At 43.8% G+C, this 4,931-nt stretch overlaps 2 long non-coding RNA genes across 3 annotated transcripts in view; one reads left to right on the top strand and one right to left on the bottom strand.

Annotated features, from left to right (window-relative positions):
* Window positions 1-4,931, bottom strand: part of LOC109384620 (uncharacterized) — a 118,827-nt gene that overhangs the window by 21,545 nt on the left and 92,351 nt on the right. The window contains exon 5 of one of the 2 annotated variants that reach the window (XR_002124443.1): window positions 3,411-4,648. The exons of the other annotated variant lie outside the window; for it this stretch is intronic. This is a non-coding gene — a long non-coding RNA (uncharacterized LOC109384620). Of the gene's footprint in view, window positions 1-3,410; window positions 4,649-4,931 lie in introns of those variants that run through there. 2 annotated transcript variants of the gene reach the window in all.
* LOC109384617 (uncharacterized) overlaps window positions 1-4,931 on the top strand; it is a 163,792-nt gene that overhangs the window by 98,781 nt on the left and 60,080 nt on the right. The gene's annotated exons all lie outside the window — the stretch shown is intronic.

The raw sequence follows: 4,931 nt of genomic DNA, 5'->3' as shown, positions 1-4,931 counted from the left end.
TCTTTTTAGTTCTAATATTTTTTTCAATATAGCCTGTTTTATTTTCTTTATAGACCATCATATTATCTGAATGAAGAGAGTTTATCTTTTCTTGTTCCCTATGGTGACAATGGAGATGCCATAGAGTCACTCATGGAGCCTGTGGTTTCTTGACCCAATTTCCTGTCATGTATCCTTATCTTCCCGCCCCATCGTTCCCTCACGGAAGGCCCATCATCAGGGAGTGGTCAGCTTTTGTTCCATTTATTTATTTATGTATTTATTTATTTATTTTTATTTTTATCGTTAGTTTCAGGTGTACAGAACATTCCAATAGTTATCCTTTTCACCCTTCACACAGAAACAACCGCCCTCTTCTGTCTTGTTAGCTTTTGTTTCTTTTTAGCCTCTTTAACAAGCCAGTTTGTGTGTCTAGGGAAGGGCGTTCTTTCTCAGTCTGGCTCCTAGTGTCAAGCAGAGATCCTGGTTCTGGCTCCACCCACTTCTCTCGCCCTATGTGGATCCCTTTGCGTTTCCCTGACCCTGCAGAAGCCTCATCCCAGCATCCTCTGCCTCCTTTCAGACCTGGAGCCCAAGAGGCCCATGTCTTCAGTCCCATTTGTTGCTTTGCATTCCGGGTCCATAGAAAAGTTTAGATTTGGGGCAAACTGTCTTTTTGTATTTCTCTTTTATATTTCAAAACCCATTGCTTTGTATCTAGAGCTGAGCAAGTGCCTCACACGGTGATGTCCAACAATGCTACCCTGACCAGAAATCGTAATTCCAAATGTCTATTGTGTAAAGAGTTACAGAACTATTATAACTTCTGTCACTGCTCATACTTCACGTAGTAATTATCATCCAATAACAGTGTTACTCAGGATTTTCTCCATGTCTTGCAGCTCCTCATGCTTTGTAAATGCTACAGCATCTGTGTTTGTCATCTGAGTAGTGGAGAATGGAGGTAAATACTGTTTTCCCTACACCTGAGAAAACTGAATCTACTTGCTTAAATTGTGGCCGAGAATAACCAGGCAGAACCACGACACTGAGAGTTCCTCAGAGGTAGGGCTGTGTCTCACTCATCCTGTGCCTCTTACGAAATGAAAGTTTTTGAGCTGACCACACCAAACTCTAGGCCCATGCCTCGCTTTACTCCATAGGATGTCCCAGGCGTCAAGGAGACCTGTAATGAGGTCATCACAATCTATGCAATGTTGTGACTTGAGGAAGAGCAAGGAAAGATGGAAGATGAATAAGAGCTGCAAGAGTTGATTTTAAGCAAAGTGAGTGGGGAAGGAATTGTCACTGGCATTTCATCCAGAATGTGAATTATGATTGAGATTTAGAATTTTTTCATTCTAATCCCCTTATATAAACTAGCTTAGTATGTAAATAGAATCAAAATGACACTCATTAAAATTGCAAAACTTATTAAAATATGTAAAACAGCCAGCTGCAGCAATAGTGACTAAGAAGTGATTATTAATTATTTTGTTCAATAAATATTTACTGAGTTCCTACTATGTGCCAGCACTGTGTAGAAAGTTGGGGTACAAAGGTAGATGACACAGGTCTCTGTGCAGCTAACCATCTAGTTGGGGCACCTGATGGGCAAATAAATAATCCAAATATGATGGGATAAGCTCCTTAAAAGAGTGTTAGTTGAAAGAGACATTTCTGCACCCATGTTCACAGCAGCCTTATTCACGATAGCAAAGAGTTGGAAGCAACCCAAGTGTCCATCAACAGAGGAAAGGATAAACAAACCGTGGCATGTGCATACAATGGAATATTATTCATCCTTAAAAAGGAAGGATGTTCCAACATGGATGAGACTTAAGGATATACTAAGTGAAGTAAGCCAGTCACAGAAAGACAAATACTATACAATTCCACTTATATGAGGAATCTAAAGTAATCAAATTCATAGAAACAGCAAGAATTGTGGTTGTTAGGGCCCGTGGGGAGGGGGGCATGTAATTGTTCAATGGGCATAGAGTTTTAGTTTTACAAAATGGAAAATTTCCAGAAATTGGTGGCACACAGTATAAACATACTTAACACTATTGGATTATACGCTTACAAATGGTTAAGATGGTCAGTTTTATATGTAATTTACCACAATTTTTTAAAAAATTAAAAAAAAAAAGTGTTAGCTTCATGAGGCTAGGCTCCTAACTATTTTGTTCACTTTTGAATTTCCAGCGTCTAAAAGAATGTTTGATACGTAGTGGGCACTTGACGAACATTTGACTTTCCTTTGGCTTCTCGTTCCCATCCGACATCCTACACGACACAGCAGAGGCCAAGTCCTCTGGAAGCTGATTCAGCAAACAAGGCGTTTCTCTGGTCAGAGCCCAGAAGGGGAAGAATTTCAAATATTTGTGATTTGATATTTGTCCCGATCATACCAACTACCCTTTCCTTCTTAAATACGCTTCTTGGAGCTTTTTCGGCATTTAAATTTCCTGAAGATAGGTCATTGTTTCCACTACTTAAAATGCAGTTGTGATGGACTTCATTAAGAAAAAAAAAAATGTGGAAGGAAGTCTGTGAAATGAAATCATTATTAGGCCAGGGTACAAATGGCTCTGGGGCCATGCAGGGTGCAGGGTACAAGGAGGAAGGATAAGGTAATTAGCACATATTTGCAGCTTTGCAGCCTGTTTTCCACTGGCTCAGTCTGATTCTCGTTGCTCGGTTCATTCTCTCGCGTTTGTGTTTTTCACTTGGTCCAAAACAGAGAGACCAAAAAAACCCCCAAAAAACCCAGAAGTTTCCTTGTACTTATTTCAGCCTTGCTACTTTTTTCCTTGTGTGTTTAGTTTCCTCGTGCCATACTTCTTCTACCCCGTCACCTGCTCGTTGGGCTTTTCCTGTTTTTCTCAATTCCCTTGCGTTCTGTAACCCTGGCTTGGTGTGGGGGACCCAGAAAGCACAGGTAAGTGAGCATTCAGTGACAGCACAAGCCTAGGGCCTGCCGAGGGCCGGAGGGGTCTGCACTGAGGCATTCCCGTACCTGGTCCAGGTACTGGGCAGGGCTCCTGCTGTTGGTTCTAGCTTGGGCTTGGCTCTGGATGTGCGCATTGCTAGAAGTGGAACAGAAGTGTCTTGCTCATGCTCCAAGGGAAGCCCTGAGGGGGGAAGGCATCAGAGTATCCTTCTCCTGTCTCCTGATGCTGGTATGTTGGGAGGGTCACTGCAGACCAAAGCCAACTGAAGGCCTCTTTGGAGATGGGGTCAATCATAGAATCCACCAAGGTTTCTAGGCCTGGAGATTTCATTCTGTTCCTTTTTCCAATTCACTTTTTTTTTTTTTTTTAAGCTGAGCCATCCCACCACCTGTTGGCAGCTCACGGCTGCTCAGCTCGGGCTGACTCGAACCGCTGTTGCTCAGAGCTCAAACTCTTGAGCGAGCTCTTAACCAACTGAGCCACTCAGCCGGCCCTTTGTTCCTTTTTAAATATAACACTTAAATAGTTCTTGCTGTGAAAGACACTGTCCTAAGTGCTTTTACATAGTAACTTATTTAACTTTTTAAATATTATATCTAATTCTTAAAACAACCCTGTGACCTGGAAACTACTATTGTCTGAATTATGTGGATGAAGAAACTGAGGCCCAGGGAGGTTAAGTGACTTGCTCAAGGTCACACAGCTAATAAATGGCAGTGCCAGGATCTGAACCCAGACAGCCTGGCTCCTGAGTCCATGCTTTTAACTATACGATGCTGCCTCTTTGGTTCATGTACCGTCCCCCCAGGATTTCCTTTGGAGATCTCATGTTTCATTTTACAACATATCTTTGCCAAGGTATAACACCCTCTAGTAGATTCTGGGCAATACGTGTATCCCTCTGAAATTTCTGTGAAGCTCTTGGGATATCTGCTAACAGTCATGCGCTCATAGGCTCCATCCTGCAGAAGCTATCAGAGTCCGGCCTTCTGTCTCCGGGGATCAGGGCACAAGACAGCAATTTCTACTCATACAAACTTTAAGAAAAAAAACCTTTCAGCATACGTTCAATAAAAATAAAGTGTCACGCTATGCTGTATTGCTCCTGTGAAGTATGCCCTCCCCCTCCAGCCCCCCCCCACCTGCAACATCACCCCGGGATCTGTCCCCAGTCAGGGCGAGTTTGCACACAGCCGTCTCCACCCAGGCCCTTGTGAACAGCATCATGAATTTTTTAGATGGTTGGCTGGACTTGGGAGTGCAGCTCAGAACTGTAGGACAGCTCTTCCTGTGAAAGGAGCAAACTGGTCTGGAGAGAAGCCCATGACCTTGGCCTCTTTGCCCTGGAAAACCATGGCCGTGGCCCTGGATATCTGCAAACCCTCTGACCTTCCCTGGCTCCCTCTGGCTGTGCCCCAAGTAGCCTTCCCTGGTTAGAGCTGGGTGAGCAGAAAAGAAAGCTTCACAGGAGTTAGGCTGAGCTTGGCTTTCTGTTGCCTACAAGGACTCTTGACTTATGTTGAGGCGCTCCTGGGTCTCGTTGTTGTGCAGAGATTGGTCTCTGGCCATTTCCATGACGCTTGCCAGCCTCCTGCTCATAATTCCCAAGGCCTCTGCCCGTTCTCCATCACTGAGATGCTTGTTCTTGACCTGGATCTTCCTGCCACGGGGCCCAAGTTCACATCTGACTGGAACTGGTAAACAGTGAATTCCTGCGAAGAAATTAGCTGGTAACATCTGAGGCATGGGCTCTCTATAGAAGGCATGTGCATCTTAATAGGGAAACTGAAAACCAAAAAGTTAGAAAACTCAAAAGGAGTAAGTATCTAGGCGTAGAATTCAGGTGCTTTTACATAGAGAGATATGGGGGTGGGGTGTCCTCTAGATCTCCCCACATTTGTATATGCATCTAAAACTGGCCCTAGTGTCAATGTCAGGACCACGGACATCCTCAAATCCAGAATAAAACATTCAGTTTGGAGCAACAGCTCGCTC

The sequence above is a fragment of the Hipposideros armiger genome, unplaced genomic scaffold (genome assembly GCF_001890085.2).
Source record: "Hipposideros armiger isolate ML-2016 unplaced genomic scaffold, ASM189008v1 scaffold_97, whole genome shotgun sequence".
NCBI lineage: Eukaryota > Metazoa > Chordata > Mammalia > Chiroptera > Hipposideridae > Hipposideros > Hipposideros armiger.
Note: the sequence above shows the minus strand (reverse complement) of the source record. Positions and strands in the feature narration are given on the sequence as shown.